General features: G+C 36.9%; 1 long non-coding RNA gene across 1 annotated transcript in view; it reads left to right on the top strand.

Moving 5' to 3' along the window:
- The window catches only part of LOC134736988 (uncharacterized), a 92,908-nt gene extending 73,315 nt beyond the window's left edge, over positions 1 to 19,593 (top strand). Inside the window, exons 2-3 of the long non-coding RNA XR_010121493.1 lie at positions 18,696 to 18,732; positions 19,385 to 19,593. This is a non-coding gene — a long non-coding RNA (uncharacterized lncRNA). The remainder of the gene's footprint in view (positions 1 to 18,695; positions 18,733 to 19,384) is intronic.
- The last annotated feature ends 1,412 nt before the right edge of the window (positions 19,594 to 21,005 follow it).

Genomic DNA, 21,005 nt, shown 5'->3' with positions numbered 1-21,005 from the left:
AAAGATTTTTCTGTTTTTCTTTTTGAAGAGAGGAAATACAGTGGTCAAAATATCTGAAATGAACATATTTATTTTGATAATAAGCAAGACCAGGGAAACATTCAAGAGTAATGAGACCAAGAAATAAATCTATGACACAAGAGAGTGATTTAATATTTAATAAGACACAAACTCTAGAGACTTTAGTGTTTTGTCTTTAAAATGGGATACTTTATTTTTAATGGTGAAGTATTCTACGTTACAATGTTAAAACTTCTTATGGTGTTGAAAATTCTAGGATCTATGACATAGTTAAATGTATCTGTTCAGGAAAGTCAGCCACTAAAATTATCCAAGTTTTAATGCAAAGTTACCCCTATCTAATACTAGAAAATTTTTTTTTAGTCACTGAATAATAGTCTCCACCAACCTAATTTGTGGAACTTGTGAATATTTTACCTTGAATGGAAATAGGGTCTTTGTAGATGTGATTAACTTATGGATTTCAAGATGAGGATATTATTTTGGATTATCCGGGTAAACCCAAGATAATCATAAGGCTGTTTATCTAAGGGAGTTGGGAATATTAGAATCAAAGAGCAAAAGGCAATGCAATGATGGAAACAGAGAGGCCAATTGGAAGATGCTATGCTGCTGGCTTTGAAGATGTAGGAAGGGGCCACAAACCAAGGAATTCAGGTAGCTTCTACAAACTGAAAAAAGCAAGCAAGAGTATTTTTTCCTGAATCTTCTAGAGGAAAAGCAGTTCCGCCAACACCTTGAATTTAAATTTTTGACTTCCAGAGCTGTAGAAGAGGAAACTTGTGCTGTTTTAACTTACTAAGCTTGTGGTAAGTTGTTACAGAAGTAATGGAAAACAAATATACTTACACTAATATGTGGAGATATACCAGAGATGGGTGAATTTAGTGATTTGGAAAATAATAATTTCCACTTGGAATATGTAAAACTGTAATTATTCCTAATTATGATTTTTGACCTACTATTTTCTAGAATAAATACTTATGGTGTGAAAGTTTGAAAAGAAAGATACTCGTGGCAGCCAAACAATGTTTTATAATTCATTTTGTTCACTTTTAAACTTAATTTCCCAGAAATGTATATTCATATTTTATAAATTGAAGTATAAAAATGTATCATTGAAAATGATTCAACCATATTATGAAAGAAAATCACCAGTGTTTGAACTTATACATGGTTTACTGAACATTAACAAAATCTGCAAAAAAAAATCTTTAAAAGGCTATGGAAAACCATAAACCACATGTTGTTTACCTTAAATGAGCTATTGATGGTGGTTATGTGTTTATTTTTTGGTATGAGATGCATTCTGAAAATTCTTCATCTTTCCCTCAGTAAGAGAGCATTTCAATTGGTCTAAGATACAATATTTATTAGTATTCAGCAGCATAGATTTTGGCTGGACCTGGATTGTCTGTCACCAAATCGTAAGTGTGTGGCTTAGGGAATTTTAGCTATCCTATGCTATATGTACTCATCTATAAAACATAGTTTAAAATAATACCTTTTCATGAGGATTACATGAATTAATATATGTAGCACATCAATTAGTACCTAACACAGTGTAGATAAAGTTTGTGTGTTAGCTATTTTATTTCTGCTCTTATTTGATCCCTGAGTAGTTCAAGTGGCAACAAGTTTTTACTTTATCATTTATGAATACAGTTTTGTACTCCATTAAAAGACTGGTATACACGTTCCATTGTAAGTTGTTATATTCCTTAATCTCCAAGAAGATCTACAGAATCTCCTTTAATTTCTATCTCATTTTTCCTAAAAAACGGTTTAATATTAAAAAAGCAATTCCTGTAGGAACACAGCTGTATTAAGAACTTTTCCCTCTTTATTTTTAAAGTAGCTTGTCTTATTAAAATAAAAGATATTTTTTAATAGGCTGATTAGAATTTTTTAAAGAGGGTTCAACTTTGAAACATAAATTTCCTGACCTTCATTCAGATTTCTTAATTCATTTTTTAATAGAGGAGAGTCAATAAGCAGCTTTCTCAGCAGTTTTAAATTTTGAGATTTTAGTGAAAATTTATTCTTAATTTTTTAAATATAATGAGAATTTTTAAGATTTTTATTTTTAAACACTCAGTACTCATGCCTCTGCAACTTTGAGTTGGTTTCAAGCCACTCAAAATGAGTGTTTAAAAATGAAAATAATTGTTAGGATTTCCTAACAACGACAAGTGTCACTACCTGATTGTCATAAGATTGAAACTCTTGGTTTAAAATCAAAACGCAAGATGAAAGTTTGACTTGTTTGGCCTGGCGCAGTGGCTCACGCCTGTAATCCCAACACTTTGGGAGCCCGAGGGAAGTGGACCATGAGGTCAAGGGATCGAGACCATCATGGCCAACATGGTGAAACCTCATCTCTACTAAAAATATAAAAATTAGCTGGGCATGGTGGTAAACACCTGTAGTTACAGCTACTTGGGAGGCTGAGGCAGGAGAATCACTTGAACCTGAGAGGTGGAGTTTGCAGTGAGCCAAGATGTGATCTGAATGCCTATGTCAATGTTCTGGAACTAGAAAGAAGTATCTGAAAATAGAATGTATCTCTCCCACTCTCCAGGCCCATGCTTTCATACAAAAAATCTCTCCCCAAATAAGACACAACCTTTTGGGTAGTTGTCAGCAACCCTAAACTCCATGGGAGCTTATTATAAACATCAATAACTGATACAGTTTGGCCATGTCCCCACCCAAATTTCACCATGAATTATAATAACTTCCATGTGTCATGGATGGGGCCAGGTGGAGATAATTGAATCACAAGGGTGATTTTCCCCATACTGTTCTGGTGATAGTGAATAAGCCGCATGAGATCTGATGGGTTTATAAATGGGAGTTCCCCTGCACAAGCTGTCTTGCCTGTCACCATGTAAGATGTGCCTTTTCTCCTCCTTTGCCTTCCACCATGATTGTGAGGCCTCCCCAGCCATTTAAAACTGTGAGTCCATTAAAACTCATTTTTATATATAATTACCCAGTCTCAGGTATGTCTTTATTAGCAGTGTGAAAATGGACTAATACAATAACATATATAAAAATGAGTATATATGGAAATAGGGTCTTTATAGATGTGATTAAATTATGGATTTCAAGATGAGGATATTATTTTGGATTATCCGGGTAAACCTAAGATAATCATAACCAGAAAAAGTCTTTTCTTGCTCACCTGGAGTCATGGGCTAATATCTGTTGCTGCTACATAAAAGCGATAACTCACAGCTCTGCAATTTTGTATTTGGCCCATTTAGTCAATTAAACATATCATTAAGCCATACATGCTACTGTAACAATTTTAATGATAGATATTCAGATTTGTCAGCAAGAAAATTAAAGAGTTTGTAGCAAACGAAACAATCAGCAGAGTGAAGAGTCAATTTATCAGATGGAAGAAAATATTTGCAAACTATTCATCAAACAAAGGCTGATATCTAGAATACAAGAAATTCAAGCAACTCAAGAGTAAGAAAAATAATCATATTAAAACGTGGGCAAAAGACCTGAATAGACAATTCCCACAATAAGACATACAAATAGACAATAGGTATATGAAAAAATGTTCAACATTATTAATCATCAGGGAAGTGCAAATCAAAACCACAATGAGATAGTATCTTATCCCAGTTAAAATGGCTGTCATTAAAAACACAAACATAACAAATGCTGGTGAGGATGCAGAGAAAAGGGAGATTTTTTATGCACTCCTGCTAGTAACGGAAATTAGTACAGCCACTATGGAAAACAGCATGGCAATTTCTTGAAAAACCTAAACATAGAATTACCACTGTCATGCACATCTGGGTGAAGAGACCACCAAACAGGCTCTGTGTGAGCAATCAAGCTGTTTATGTCACCTAGGTGCCGGTGGGCTGAGTCTGAAAAAGAAGCCAGTGAAGGGAGATGGGGTGGGGCAGTTTTATAGGATTTGTGTAGGTAGTGGAACTTACAGTCAAAGGGGTTGTTCTCTGGTGGGCAGGGGTGGGGGTCACAAGGTGCTCAGCAGGGAGCTTCTGAGACTCATTGTCCAAGAGAAGGAATTTCACAAGATAATGTCATCAGTTAAGGCAGGAACCAGCCATTTTCACTTCTTCCTGATAACCACATAATTTGGCAATCACTTAACTGTATTTATCCAAAGAAAAATGTCACTATAACAAAGGGATATCTACACTGGCAAGTTCATTGTACCACTGTTCACAGCAGCAAATATATGGAATCAATCTAAATGTTCAAATGAATGGATAAAGAAAATATGGCATATATACACAATGAAATACTATTCAGCCACAAAAAAGAATAAAATCGTCTCATTGGCAGCTATATAGAAGGAATTATAGGTCATGTTACGTGACATAAGCCAGGCACCAAAAGACAATTATCACGTGTACTCACTCATATGTGGGGACTAAAAAAAGTTGATCTCGAGGTTAGGAAGGTTTGGGGTGTGGTGGGAGGATAAAGAAAAATTGATTAATGGGTACAAACGTACAGTTAGCTAGAAGGTGTAAGTTCTAGTTCTTGATAGCAAAGTAGGGTATAGTTAATTATAATATATTGATATTTCAAAGTAGCTAGAAGATAAGACTTGAAATGTTCCCAACACATAAAATGATACATACTTAAGGTTTTGCATATCCCAAATATCTTGGCTTGATTATTACACATTTTATGCATGTAACAAAATATCACAGGTAATATATAAATATGTAAAATATTATGTATCAATGAAAAAGAATTTAAAGGAAAAATATTAAGGTATTTTATCTGAAATGTTAATGATAGAGGCTTGACTTTTCTCAGTAATTTAGTGAAAATAAATACATACACACATAAATACACAAATAAATAGAAATTCTGGAATGCATTACTATCTTGATTGCAAACAAGTATGCATACTGAAATAAGTGTGGTATTAAGTTGTACTCATTTAAAAGCTGTTGGATTCCAGGCAGGGTGGCTCACACATGTAATCCCAGGAGTTTGGGAGGCCAAGGCAGGCGGATCACAAGGTCAGGAGATTAAGACCATCCTGGCTAACGTGGTGAAACCCTGAGTCTACTAAAAATACAAAAAAAATTAGCTGGGCATGGTGGCACGCGCCTGTAGTCCCAGCTACTTGGGAGGCTGAAGCAGGAGAATTGCTTGAACTTGGGAGGCGGAAGTTGCAGTGAGCAGAGATGGTGCCCCTGCACTCCAGCCTGGGCAACAGAGTGAGACTCCATCTTAAAAAAGAAAAAAAAAAAAGCTGTTGGAATTGTTTTAGTAGCTCATGCCTCTAAGTGCAACAAAAATGAAAAGACTGCATTTTGACAATAGCTTCTATGTGAGCTTCTCTTTCTGAGGTTTTACTTGCTATTGCTATCAGGCATCACTGCTTACTTAATAAATAATGTTAATAAATGATTTAGCACACATTCATCTACTTTTGTTTATGTATCACATATTTTCTAAAAGCTAAATAATTTTTCTTATATTCATCATTTTACACATATATTATGTGAAGCAAACACATGGAAAAAATAAAAGAAATATCCCTAGATTTATGCAATTGAATTATAATTATTTTGAATAAATTTAACCTTTATTTCTTACAACCTTCAAATTATGTATTTTAGCAATCTGCTTTTATATAATACTTGTAAAACTAACAATAATATTTATGCGTTATTTCATGCAAGAACATTAATTAACTGTTACGTTTTAGGATTTGGCCTCAGCATCTAGTTTAGTAAGTGGTGCACATAGACCTCTTTGACTTGTTTTTGACCTTACAGAAAAAGCATTATGTCTTTCATCATTAAGTAAGGTGCTAGCTGTATGGTTTTCATAGATTTTCTTTATTAAGTTAAGAATGTTATGTGTTATACCTGGTTTGCTAAGAGGTTTTAGTAGGAATTGAACTTGAATTTTGTGCAAATATTTTGTTTTGCATCTTTTTGTATGATTATATATTTAATTTTATTCTGTTAATATGATGATTGACAATGATTAATTTTCAAATTTTAAACAAACTTTGCATTCCTGGGACAAATTCCACTTGGTCATAGTGTATTATCTTTATTATACACTTTTTGATTCCTGTAATGTCTGTCTTTTGAATTAAAGAAATGTGGACATGATGATATGAAGTGGGAAAGATCATCTTTCTTCCAAATCTTTGCAAAATTTGTGTATAGTATTATTTCTTAAATAATGGTTAGAATTAACCAGTGAATTCATCTGAATCTGAAGTCTCTGTAAAAGAAGGATTTCAATTATACATTTATTTTTATCAATATGGGGCCCTTAAGATTCTCTGTTACTTCTTAGTGAATTTTGGTAGTTTGTATCATTTACACAATTTCATTTCATTTAAATTGTCAAATGCCTTTGTATAAAGTTGTTCAGAATATTTTCTTATCACCCATTTAACATTTGTAGATTGTATGGTAGTCAACTCTTCAATCACTGACATTGGAATTTTTATACTCTTATTTCCAATCAAGTTGGTCAGATAGTTATCAATTTTATTGATCTTTTTAGAGAAATAGTTTTTCATTTTATTATTTTTCTGTTTTCTATTTCATTGATGTTGACTCTTCTATTAATTTCTTTACTCATATTTTGGGTTTTCTTTGCTCCTCTTCTACTGGTTTCTTAAGGTGGATACTGAGATCACTCATTTGAGAATTTAATCTTTTCTAATGTAAATGTTTACTGCAATGAATTTCCTTCTTATACTGCATTAGCTTTATTATGCAAAATTTGCAGGTAATTTTGCATTTTCACAGATATGTTGCATTTTTATCTGTATTTAATTTAAAATAAATTTTAATTTTGCTTTTGATATTTTCTTTGATGCTTTGATTATTTGCATAAGAGTTATACAGTTTGCACATATGTATTTGTTTTTCCAGATATCTTTTTGGAATTGCTTTCTGGTTTAATTTTATTGTGTTCATAGTAGATAGTTTGTATAATTTAGAACTTTTTAAACTTGTCAAGACTTATTTTATAGTTTTAAGTAGCTTTTATGATGGTAAATGGTCCATATACACTTGAAAAAAATGAACATTTTGCCATTATTGGATGGAAATTTCTATAAATATATATCAACCACTAGCAAGTTGGTTGATAGTGTTGCTAAACTTCTACATACTTACTGATTTTTTAAAAATACTTTTTTTAACAAATACCAGCAGAGGTGTTAAAATCTCTGACTTTATTTGTAGAATTGCCTATTTCTCCTTATTGTTCTACAGCTCTTGTTTTATGAATTTTGAACTTCTGTTATTATATATATGTAATAATTTAGGTTTATTCAGGTCCTGTTGATAAACTGACTGCATTATGATTATAAAAATCACTCTTTTATAGCCTGGTAATATTCTTTCCTCTGTAATCAACTTACTTTGATATTAATATAGCCACACCACCTCTTCTTTTGCTGATTTTAGGATTTTCACTTGTTTAAGCAATTTTATTGTGGCCTGCTTGTATTTGATTTCATTATGATTCTTTTTGTGTTTTTTTTTTTTTTTTGAGATGGAATCTCACTTTTGTCACCCAGGCTGGAATGCAATGGCGCAATCTCAGCTAACTGCAACATTTGCTTCCCTGGTTCAAGCACTTCTCCTTCCTCAGCCTCCAGAGTAGATGGGATTACAAGTACCTGCCACCATGCCTGGCTAATTTTTTTTTGTATTTTTAGGAAAGACAGGGTTTTACCGTGTTGGACAGGCTGGTCTTGAACTCTTGACATCAGGTGATCCGCCCTCCTCATCCTCCCAAAGTGTTGGGATTACAGGCATGAACCAAGGTGCCCAGTCTAATTTCATTATGTTTCTTAAGCTTGGGGTTTGTTGAGTTTCTTAGATCTGCAGCTATACAATTTTCATCAAATTGGTAACTGTTTTTGAAATACCAACTTGAATAATGCTTTTAATAAATGATTATTTTTATTTTTAATAAATTTTATTTTAATAATTTTTTATAAAAGCATTAGTTTTATTTTTTCCTGTTAATCCCCTATTGGAACCTCCTATTTCACAGTATTAGGTAAGCTATTTGAAGTTGTTTCACAGCTCACTAGTAATTTGTTAATTCATCTATTCTTCATTATGTGGTTTGTTTTGAGTAGTTTCTTTTTCCTTGTTTTCATGCTCACCAACCTTTTTTTTTTTGCCATGTTTAATCATCCTAATGCCATTAATTAAATTTTTTATTTTAGACATTCTAGTTTCTATTTCTAGAAGTTTAGCTTTTTTTTTTTAAATATATATTTCTTCTATGCTTCAATTTAACATGTTTAATCTTTCCTTTAGGATTTTTGTTCCATGGGTACCATTATAATAAATGTATCCACTAATTCTAGCATCTGTATAATTTCTGGGTAAATTTAATTGATAATTTTTTTCTCTCATTTGTTATGGGAAGTCAGGGACCCTGAACGGAGGGACTGGCTGGAGTCATGGCAGAGGAACATAAATTGTGAAGATTTCATCTTAATATGGATATTTATCAGTTCTCAAATAATACTTTGATAATTTCTTATGCCTCTCTTTACTTTAATCTCTTAATCCTGTTATCTTCATAAGATGAGGATGTACCTCACCTCAGGACCACTATGATAATTGTGTTAACTGTACAAATTGATTGTAAAACATGTGTGTTTGAACAATATGAAATCAGTGCACCTTGAAAAAGAACAGAATAATAGCGATTTTTATGGAACAAAGGAAGACAACCATAAGGTCTGACAGCCTGTGGGGTCGGGCAAAAAGAGCCATATTTTTCTTCTTGCAGAGAGACTATAAACGGATGTGCAAGTAGGAAACACATCACTAAATTATTTTCCTAGCAAGGAATATTAATATTAATACCCTGGGAAAAGAATGTGTTCCTGGGGGGAGGTCTATAAGCGGCCACTCTGGGAATGTCTGTGTTGTGCAGTTGAGATAAAGACTGAGATATGCCCTGGTCTCCTGCAGAACCCTCAGGCTTACTAGGGTTGGGAAAACTCAGCCCAGGTAAATTTGTGGTCAGACTGATTCTCTGCTCTCAAAACCTATTTTCTGTTGTTTAAGATGTTTATCAAGACAATACGTGCACCGCTGAACATAGAACCTTATCAGTGGTTGTGCTTTTACCCTTTGCCCTGTGATCTTTGTTGGAACCTTATCAGTGGTTCTGTTTTTGCCCTTTGCCTTGTGATCTTTGTTGGACCCTTATCCGTGGTTCTGCTTTTGCCCTTTGCCCTGTTCTCTCAGAAGCATGCGATCTTTGTTAGACCCTTATCAGTGGTTCTGCTTTTTGTTGTTTTGAAGGATGTGATCTTTGTACCTACTCTCTGTTCTTACACCCCCTCCCCTTTTGAAATCTTTAATAAAAACTTGTTGGTCTAAGACTCAGGTGGGCATCACGGTCCTACCGATATGTGATGTTACCCCTGGCGGCCCAGCTGTAACATTCCTTTCTTTGTACTGTCTCTCTTTATTTCTCAGCTGGCCAACACTTATGGGAAATAGAAAGAACCTACATTGAAATATTGGGGGTGGATTCTCCCAATACTCATTATGGATTTCCTCTTTACATGACTGTTAAGTTTTGTTAAGTTACCAAGCAATTCTCCTGCTTCAGCCTCCCAAGTAGCTGGGATTACAGGTATGTGCCACCATGCCTGGCTAACTTCGTATTTTTAGTAGAGACTGGGTTTCTCCGTGTTGGTCAGGCTGGTCTTAAACTCCCGACCTCAGGTGATCCACCCACCTCGGCCTCCCAAAGTGTTAGGATTACAGGCGTGAGCCACCGTGCTCAGCATAACATTCTTAATCATTACTATGGAACATTATTAAGTTAATTGGAAAGAGTCCTGCTTTTAATCTTCTAAGACAATATCAGTAGTGTTTATTTTAGCTTTTTTTTTTTTTGCCCATTATTGAGACAAAACTCTTTCTAACTGCTCTACCCAGTACTCTTTCAATTATTGGACTTTACATTCTGTTTGGTGGGAATCACTTTCCTTTGTTGCCTCATCCAATGTCTTGTGAGCTACTCTCTCATAGGCATGTTTTTTCTTTTTATTCTGCTTTTTTTTTGTCTTTTCAGATGGGAGGTACCAGGGGAAATTGCTGCTCTCTTATTACATCTAAGCCAAAATTATTGAGTCGAAAATGTTTTCTAGCAACAGAAACTCTCAGCCATTGCTGACAGGAATGCAAAATGGTACAGCCACTTTGAAAGACAGTTTGGCAGCTTTTTACCAAACTAAACATACTCTTACCATATGGTCCAGCAATCATATGGTAAGCATTCCACTGTATTTACTCAAAGGACTTGAAAACTTGTGTTCACATAAACATTTTTATGTGAATATTTATAGCAGCTTTATTCATAATTGCCAAAACTTGGAAGCAACCAAGGTGCCCTTCAATAGGTGAATGGATAAAATAAACTGTGGTACATTCAGACAGTGAAATATTATTTAGTGCTAAAGAGAAATGAGCTATTCAGCCATGAAAAACACATGGAGGAAACTTAAATGCATATTACTAATTGAAAGAAGCCAATCTAAGAGGACTACATACTGTATGTTTTCGACTATGTGACTTTCTGTAAAAGGCAAAATGACAGAGACAGTAAAAAGATAAATGATTGCCAGGGGTTTAGCAGAGAGGGAGAAGTTAACAGGCAGAGGACAGAGAATGTTTAGGGCAATGAAAATACTCTGAACAATACTATAATGGTGGATACATGTAATTATACAGTTACCCAAACCTGCAGAATGTACAACACTGAGAGGAAACCCTAATGTAAAATACAGACTTTGTGTGATTATTAAGTGTTAATATAGGTTCATTAATTGTGACAAGTCAATTGTGTTAATTAATTGTGACACTCTGAAAAGGATGTTAATAGTGTGGGAGGTTATGCATGTGTGGGGGTGGGGGAGCATATGGAAAATCTTTGTACCTTCTGCTCAATTTTGCTATGAACATGAAATTCTTCTAAAAAATAGTCTATTAAAATGTCTTTTTTGCATAGTTAAAAAATAGAACTCATAATTTTTTGTTGAATACATAGGAAGTTCTGTTTTCTAATTTAGTGTGTTTTGTTTCAAGATAATCTTTAATTTGTAGGGGGTATAAAACCATTTTGCAAACCCAAGAGCTTGTTAAGTCCCATCACAATATTTTGCATATTTGGTGAACATTTTTGGCATATTGCTTTAATGCTGTTTCTGATTTGATTGGGTTTGATATGTTCAGATGGTGATTATTATTTTATGACTAGACATTTCTTCTTTAGCATTATTTGAAAGCTCTTTAGAAATAAAAGGCCATACAATTACAACCTCTTCATAAATGTAAAGTCATACTCTGAAACTCTTTGTACTCTCAAATTATTTTAAAAGCTGTAAGCATTCACTGTGTGGTAGCAGGACAACTGCTAAACAATCACAAGTACTGAACAGATGTTTCTGAATCTTATAAGTGTTTTTACCATGGCTGATAAATATAATATATATATTTTTTAAGATGGAGTCTTGCTCCACTGCCAGGCTGCAGTGCAGTGGCATGATCTTGGCTTGCTGCAACCTCTGCCTCCCTGGTTCAAGTGATTTTCCTGACTTTGCCTCCCAAGTAGCTGAAACTACAGGCATGTGCCACCACACCTGGCTAATTTTTGTGTTTTTAGTAGAGACAGGGTTTTACCATTTTGGCCAGGATGGTCTCAATCTCCTGACCTTGTGATCCACCTACCTGGGCCTCCTAAAGTGTTGGGATTACAGGTGTGAGCCACCGCACTTGGCCAATATTCATTTTTAAAAAGCATCTTAGACTAACAAAGGGTAAAAACATTTATACCATTTTAAAATATAATCCCATTATTTATAGTCTGAAGATAAAATAAAATATTGAAGGCATCTGATATTTGCAAAGACAATTGTGTATTTTTAAATTAAAATGTATAAAATATTTATGTACTTAAATATTTATAAAATATTTATGAACTAATTTGAATCATTGGTTTTGGGTAATCTTTGGAACATCTTAGTAAGAGTATATATTTCCACAGATTATAGATAAAATCATGACCTTGGCATTTACAGTCAGTTACACAATGGCTTGTCAAAAAGTTTTAGTATGTATCTTAAATCTATTCTGTTATTTTATTTATTCATTTGTTTGTTTGTTTGTTTTTGAGACAGAGTCTCCCTCTGTGGCCCAGGCTGGAGTGCAGTGGGGCAATCTTGGCTCACTGCAACCTCAGCCTCCTGGGTTCAAGCGATTCTCCTGCCTCAGCCTCCTGAGTAGCTGGGATTACAGGCTCATGCCACCACGCTCAGCTTATTTCTGTATTTTTTAGTAGAGATGGGGTTCACCATGTTGGCCAGGCTGATCTCAAACTCCTGACCTCAGGTGGCCTCCCAAAGTGTTGGGATTATAGGTGTGAGCCACCCACACCTGGTCTATCCTTTTTTGAAGCAGAATTTCTCATCTTCATTAGGATGTGTGACTTGAACATTTTTGAGATGAGAGGGAGAGATAAAAACATACAACAAAAATATTTTAATACAAAGACAATTACTTATAAAAATAAAAGAGAATAATTGAGTTTTGTCATTGAATATTTTGGTGCTGTAAACCTAACTTAACTCTTTGCCTAATTTTTCACGAAGATTTAGTTCTAATATATTTGAGGGCTTTTTATTATTTTCTTGTAAAGGTTGGTGGAGAAGAAATTATTGAAGCCCATATCTTTGAACTACTACTGTTTGAGGAGAATAAACTATCACATATTCCTTTGAGACACCTGTCTCATTAACTTCAATATGGATTTTGTCAGCATGAAGCGTGTATGATTAGGCATTAAAATTAATTTCATAAGAAGCTCAAGCAAAATTAGATTTCACATGGGTTTAGTTTGGCAAAGTATTTTTCATCAGGGCTTTGGGGCCGTTTACAAGTAGTATTGGAATTTTTAGTGGATGTAACTGATGTACAATATAAATAATTTTTATCATAAAATCATTTGCATGTATTACTCTTAATAATCACTAGATATTGACATATATGACTGATTCAACAGAGTATATGTTGATCCAAGCTCTTAAAATGAAAGAAAAACAAATATAATGTTTTTTCTAGGACCTATTAATTCATACCTCCATATTCTAATACTGCATATACTCCTAAAAATGTTTTGATGGTGGATTCTCAAATTTTTAAACATTTCATTATTATTAAGACATAATCAATAACTTTTAAATATGCAAGGTTCATAGATTATGACCATGTGAATATTTCATGGTTTTATATATATATATATATATATATATATATACACACAATATATGAATATATTATAACCATTGACTAAGTTAGTATTTAAAATGCAATATGATACATTTGGCTCAAGTTGAAGACATAATCTCTACTTTCAAGTCGTAAAGTAATTACGAAGTAATGAGTTTTGAATATGTATTCACTTTGTTTTTAATAATGTTTAATTTTTATTTTTATTAAAAAATAAAAAATTTTTGCCACAATTTGCTTGCACAAGACCTGAAAAATATAACTATTATCCTTTGAAAGCTGATGTGAAGTTGCTACAACACACCACCAGCATGTAAAGAGACAGTTTATTATATACAAGAATCTGATTGTTTAGAAATTCAAAAAGGACACATGGAGGCCAGTCTTCCTCTGTCCTCCTACATGTGGGTCTTCAGCTAGGGACATGAAATGGTGACAGGCTAGAACAGCTTATCTGCAGGGTCCAGTTCCATCTGGCATTTTCACTCACCTGTCTATGTGGGCTGGGCTCAGCCTGAACTGCCAGAGCACCTTCTATGGCTTCTCAACAGTGACAGTCTCAGGGTAGTCTGATTTCTTACATGGTGGCTCAGGAACACGGCTTTTTCTGGTTTAGTCTCAGAAGTCAAATGGCAACACTTGTCCCACATTCCATTGGTTGAAGCAGTCCACAAACTCATCCAGATTCAAGAGGGTGGGTACTTGGACCTTTCCTCTTAGTGGAGTAAATATTAAAGAATTTGAAGCCATGTTTGGAAATCGCTACACTGTGCATGCAATTTTGTATTCTGCTTTTCCACTTAACATTATACTATAAACATGAAATGTCTTTCTTGTAAACATCATTTGAACACCTATTTGGCATGATCTAGCTCTCCTAGCAAAATTTGTCACTCTAGATGCAAATATCAAATTATACAGCTATTGAATGGTTTAGGTAGGAAAAATGTAGTGTCTGTTTATATTTCACACAGCAGTATATTCATAATAAGGAATCATGAAAGAAGAAAACTACTTCATGAACATTTAGCTAGGTAAAATTATTCTCAAAGACCATCTGCATACAGAAATATATATTTTAGCATTTCATTGAAAGTTACAGGGCATATTTAATTTCATAAAAGAATATTAAATGTTTGTGTGTATTTTAGCAAGTGCAATATAGTATCTTAGAACTACTAAACTGCAAAATTTCTGCTGCATCAGCCAATCCATGTTTGTGTCTACAACTCTGTCAAAAGCCAATAAAGCAAAAAAGCTTATTCATCTCGCTAAGGGGTTGTAAGCTCTATTTATTTAAAATGGAGTTCGGAGATTGGCTTTTTCCATTTTGATATGAGTCGTGTGTCACTTTCATTTAGTGACATCAAATGTTAAGCCTCAGTAAAACTGCCTTATAAGAGAAAAAATATGTTGTTGACTCAGTGATAAACAATTCCCAGATAAAAGAGGATGCTGGCACTGAGATTAGTTGCATAGATTTTGAAAATTTTAAAAAAATCTTCTGACAATATGTCTACTTTAGAGAAACTCCTGGTTAGTAAAAAGAAATAATTCCTATTTAAGGATGCTAGAGTATGATAAGATACTATCTTATTTAAAAACCTTGGCTGGAGTACTTGTCATAACTGGTAAACTGGAAAGAAACAAGAAACCCAACAAAGGTTTCTAAAGTGGATCTACTTTGAATGACTCTTCCTCCAAATTCATCATTTTCCTGCAATCCAGCTTAGGAATGTTGCTGCTGTCATTGACACATTCTTCATCCTAATTCTCCTTACATAGCTAGTCATCGGGTTGTATTTTTTTTGTCTAAGAAATCTTTTGTATCCATTTCCTTCTCATTTTATAGCAGCCATCTTGCCATCTTAGAATATATAGGAGGATAAATATTGATTTTTCTGGGGCTGAAATTGCCTTTTTAATGGAATTTAAATGCTTTTAGGTAGAATAGCTTCTCATTAAATCCTTAGCTTTCTCTGTGTTTTAATAAATATGGTTGTGTATCAGTATGATCCATAAAGGTATTTGAATTTGTGATGTTTACTGTTTAAATAATCTGAGAAATAATGAAAACTACCTTGAAATATTTCTTGCTTTTTCCCAGTAACTCCTCTACACTCTCTGCCATAAACTTTCACACTAAACCACACTGTTAAAAAAAAAAAAAACTACAATAAACTTCTTTAAATACCTGCCTTCATATGTCACTCCTCCTTTGTACTTATCCTTGATTCATGGTAGTATAATATCAAGTATGTTTTCCTACTCTAGTCCTATTGAACTTTTACAAATACATTTGTTTTCTACCTCATCATGGCCCTTCCACTCAAAGCAGACCTGCTGAACAGATACTTTATACATGCTTCAATTCATGATCTTAAAATACCTAATTTTATTTTAATTTAAGGGGTCAAGATAACCTCATCTACCTTGTTCCAGATAGCGTCCAGGGAAAGAAGATGACCAGGCATACTGTATTGTCAGCAGAACCTGTGAGTGAAATCACCCTAAAAGTGGTGGCAGGGACATTCCCATAAGAGAATATCCCAAATAGTCCCTGAGATGGGGCTGGTTGGGATTCCAAAGAAAGAAGTACTAAATGTCGCAATTATCAGTCCAAAGCATTTATTAAAGCAACTTACAGAGTGGGCTGCAGAAATCCTTGCAAAAACGTCAAGGGAAAGGAGTGTTATACCTAATTATGTCAGCAGCAAGGGGGTCAGGTTATAGAGTTTATATGAGGGTTTAAGGAATTTTAAGGCTCAGGGTCAGGGCCAGTTTCTTTCAATGTTTTAGGCAACAGCCTATATACCTTTATCATTGCCTGGGAATGTTCAGGGTTCTGGTTTGCATTAAGCCTGTTGGGCAAATCGTGCAGCTAGCTGGGTCTCAGAATGGTGAAGGAAACAGAAAGAAAGTGGAAGGGGGTACTGGGGGACTCTATAATCCATGCCCCTGACCAGCTCTTACTTATAATCTTATAGCCACCTCTTCCATGATGTTTTCTGAGCTAGCAGGAAAGGGTGAAATTGCCTGCAAGGTCCTTTTCCCTAACTTTATTAAACATTGCAAACAAAATTTATACTGACAGAAATACAGGTGAATATAATAAGATCTAAGAACATGATTCCTAAAAGGCTTACTAGCAGAGCTTTCCACCAAGGACCCTTTCCTGTAAAGCATGACTTTATTGTAGACCACCAGGATCATCCCCTCATATGGTCAATTAGCTCTAATTGCTTTTGTAAAGGAAGGAGGAATTGATTAACTTCAGCTGATTCCTCTGGGATCGATACATTACATTCAGTTTTCAAAAGGGCACATGTGGCCGGGAGTGGTGGCTCACACCTGCAATCTCAGCACTTTGGGAGGCCGAGGCGGGTGGATCACCTGAGGTCAGTAGTTTGAGACCAGTCTGGCCAACACGGTGAAACCCCATCTCTACCAAAAATACAAAAAAATTAGCTGGGCATGGTGGCAGATGCCTGTAATCCCAGCTACTCAGGAGGCTGAGTCAGGAGAATCACTTGAACCCAGCAGGCAGAGGTTGTAGTGAGCCGAGATGGCACCATTGCATTCCAGCCTAGGCAACAAGAGTGAAACTCTGTCTCAAAAAGAAAAATAAATAAATAAAATAAAATAAATAAAAGGGCACATGTTCCTCTTTGCACAGCTGTCAGCATGTCCAGAGACATTCCATTCGGTAAGAGCACTTGCTTCATTGTAGTCATTTCAATGTTCCAGGCCTCCAAACCATGCTTGGTGTTGTTCAAATCTTGGAAGGACTTCTACCTTCTGCATGATATCAATAAAGCCTCATGAAGGCACAAATATAGTCAATATGTAATCTCATCTAGAAAAAGCAGACCTACTCTACCTACCCCTCCAGATGGGTTTGTTGAGGGGGACAGGGATGGTGTCAGAGATTCTGAAGTGCACCTATGGGTTCACGGTCCAAACCACCTGGGGGAAGCCAAAGCCAGAGGTTAGTACCACGAAGCCACTGACTGCCATTCAGGACAATCCAATATATTTCTGCCCAACCAGACCAATCTGTGGCAAACCAAGTGCCTGGGTCTCTAGGTATAATGGTGCATCAGCACTGGGCAGTTGGGGGGAAACTTAGTGTTGTTTACCTGGATGTATATAGAGTGGTTACTTTGTTCCCAACAGATCTCTGCAACCCAGGAGAGCATCCCTGCTCTTGGGGTGAGCCACACAAAGCCATCCTGTTGCTGGCATGTGGTGCTCTTCAGAGCAATTCTGGCTTTGGTGCTTGCCGCTCTGCAGTACATGTTTAGGGAAAAACTTACATTGTGTCCAGGGTGACTTGGTGTCACATCCAACTGCTCATGTTCGTGCGTGTGATGTCAGGGGTATCCAGGGCACTCATTTCCAACATTGTTTAGTTATCCAGGTTTACACAGAGTTCCAGTCTTCATCCAGTAATTTCTCAGTCCAAAGGAGTTTCTCACTGGCTACTCAGGAGCATAAGACACCCAGCAGTTAGATCAGCCTTGCATTTGGGCTGTATGATGGGCCCAGGCCAGGAAAATAATTCTACAAGGTTATCTAAGTAAACACTAATGGGGATGATTTAACAGCAATAGAAAAGGTAGCTCAAGCTAACAAAAAGATAACAATATATTAGAAACACATGGGGGAGCTCCGGCCCCTCTTCTATAATAAAACTGGTATTAGGTCTCTCCTCTGCAATGATCTTGGCTGATTTGGAAATCTTCCCGGGAGGGCCATACCAGACCTTGTATCCCAGTGTGGGAGGAATTGTAGACTCCACAGTGACAGGGCTGGCTAAAATCCACCAACCAGTGCCATTCCAGTGTATAGGAGCACTGCCTGCCCACTACCACTGCCTCTTCCTGGGACCGTCATCAAAAAGAAAAGTGAGGGTCAAGTCCAGGGCGGTGGTAGCCTCCTGCCTCAGGGGAAGAAGGATACCAGTCCAGCTTGGTGGCACTTTCTATCCCAGGTCCCATCCCAGGGTTCTTTGCATGAATGTTATTGGGATAAGGGGAGCACAAAATCAGAACATTCCATGTGGAACTGAGTTCTGAGTCACTGATTTTTTTTTTCATACCTGCATGACTTGCATCAGGCTCAGTTCTGTCAAGAGCTTAATTTGTTCCTTTAAGAGGCCATTTTTGCCTGTCTGTAAGTCCTTCTTTCTTTGAGTTGTAGGCCATGCAATACCCAGTTTTCTACCTAATCGTGGATTAGGGAGCCTGTGAAATGTGTTTATTGATCGTCGGTTATTGTTCTTGGTGTCCCATTCATGAGTTGCAAGCATTGCAGACTCTGTATAGTAAAGGTCTGATTTTTTTTTTTTTTTGACAGGAAAGCTTGCAAGAGGTCACTCACGGTGTCTATGCATGTGAGTAACTATTGGTAGCCCTTGTTCTTGGGGAGTTGGCCAATATAATCAATTTTCCATGTGTCAATGCCTCTCTCTTCTCTTTTCATGTTTCTGGTGGCCCAGGGTGATAGGGAAGGGGGACAGGAAATTGCTGGGAGAAGGGCGGGTCCCTGGTGAAAGCTCCACCACTGGGCCTGTGCCCATGGACCTAGATGAGGACAGGCACTCCTGCCTTTGCACCCAAATGTTTCAGTTCCCAAGACCACCCTGGCCTGCCACACCCTCATCCTCTTCCTATAAAAACCCCTGAAACCCTAGCAGTCACAGATACAGGTGGCTGTGTCAACGGTGGAGGGTGTCCAGGTTCTTGGCATCTTGAACAAAGAATTGGAAACAACACACAAAGCAAGGACAGAATGAAGGGATTTACTGAAAAAAGAACACTCAGAGTGTGGGAGCGGACCCAAGCATAGGAGCTCAAAGGCCCCTTTACAGAAATTGGGGGAGTTTAAATACCCTCTAGAGGATTCCATTTGTTACCTTGGGTACGCCCTATGTAAATGAAGAGGATGAAATAAAGTTAAAGTCAATTACTCTGCATATGCCCTATGGAGAGGATATTTCCTCTCATAGCTGAAGTGTGAATTGGCCTTATGTTCCCTGCCTCTAGATCCTATTTGCCTGCCTCAGCTGGATGTCAAGAGGAATGCACCAGCATTGGAGCACACTGCCTGATGCCAGCAGGCCATCAACTGGCTGAATGACATGGAGTTTGGCTGGCACAATCAGAGGAGAGCTGGGCTGCTAAGCAGCTGGACTCTAGGGGAAAACCACCTTCCTACTCCATCTCCCTGCCGCCTCTCCCATCTGCTGAGAGCTACTTCCACTCAATAAAACCTTGCCCTCATTCTCCAAGCCCACGTGTGATGCGATTCTTCTGGTACACCAAGGCAAGAAACCCCAAATACAGAAAACCCTCTGTTCTTGTGATAAGGCATGGGGTCCAATTGAGCTGTCTAACACAAGCTGCCTACTGATGGCTAAACTAAAAGAGCACCCTGTAACACATGCCCACTGGTGCTTCAGGAACTGTAAACATTCACCCCTAGACATGGCCATGGGGTTGAGTCCCCACAACCTGCCCATCTGCATGCTCCCCCTAGAGGTTTGAGCAGCGGAGCACCGAAGAAGTGAGCCACACTTTCACTGCGTGCTCTACGAGAGGGACAAGGGAACTTTTCTAGTTTCAACAGCACTTGCTGAGGATAGGCATGGCAACAGACAGGGTAATTTTGAATTCTTTTCTGTGTTTTGTTTGGACACTGATAAGCCTGATTTTGGGGCCAGTTTCCAAGTAGAATACAGCCCCCTAGGACCTCCCTCATGATATATCCAATGTGCTATAGCTGCTTCTTCAGAGGTGACTATTGACCAGGCTTGGGCCAAATCTTCTATATTTCCACTAGGGAACGGTTGTTGGTGAGCTGCTACGTGGGGCACTGTAACTTCAGCCCCTGGTGGTTGTGATCAGTTCCAGTTGTCTGCCCATAACTCTACCCTTCACAACAGCCTTCCATTTATGGATTATTGATACTTTTCCCTTGATTTATTCACAAGGTTCACCTGTTTTGTGCTACCGCTGATGTGGGTCTGGCAAATTTGCAGGACTTCCCAGGAAATCAGGACACAGAGTTACTGGATGTGGCTCTTTCACAATCACTCAACTCTCAGCTTGTAGCTCTGTCCATTGGCTGCTATATCGTGTTCCCAATTCCAGCCATATGATATTGGTGTTTGGTTGCCTAGCCATATCAGTCCACTTGGGTGGTTGACCCACAGTGAAGTCATCTGTGTAATAAGCATCCTTGAGTGGTTCCCATCTCCTTCATTTATTTGGTGGGGTTTCTCTAGGGGCAGCGTTGGGACTGGTTTTAAATCTACAATACATTTTACATTCCCGGCAGGGCCTGTTGTTCTACAGACAGAAGGCTAGATGGAATGTGCCCTCTCTGCTGGAGATACTCATGCCACCTAAACAAAATACTGCTTTGTGCTATGGCTAATGTAGTTCTGGCACATAGGCCATCCACCATCCACCTATCCATTAATAGGTAAGCTGTTTTTACCTCCATTGGCATGTCTCCAGTTAGGGCCTCTGTTTGGAAAAGAGCCTGGTAAACTGCAGGGAACCATTTTCAAACAGGGTGTATCATTGTTCACCCCCATTGAACAATTGAAAACACAAGCCAACGGGCATTCATTGGCTACCCTCCCCCTGGAGAAGGAAAGGA

Source organism: Symphalangus syndactylus, chromosome 6 (genome assembly GCF_028878055.3).
Source record: "Symphalangus syndactylus isolate Jambi chromosome 6, NHGRI_mSymSyn1-v2.1_pri, whole genome shotgun sequence".
Lineage (NCBI taxonomy): Eukaryota > Metazoa > Chordata > Mammalia > Primates > Hylobatidae > Symphalangus > Symphalangus syndactylus.
The sequence above is the reverse complement of the archived record's forward strand: the minus strand, read 5'-3'. Positions and strand labels throughout refer to the sequence as shown.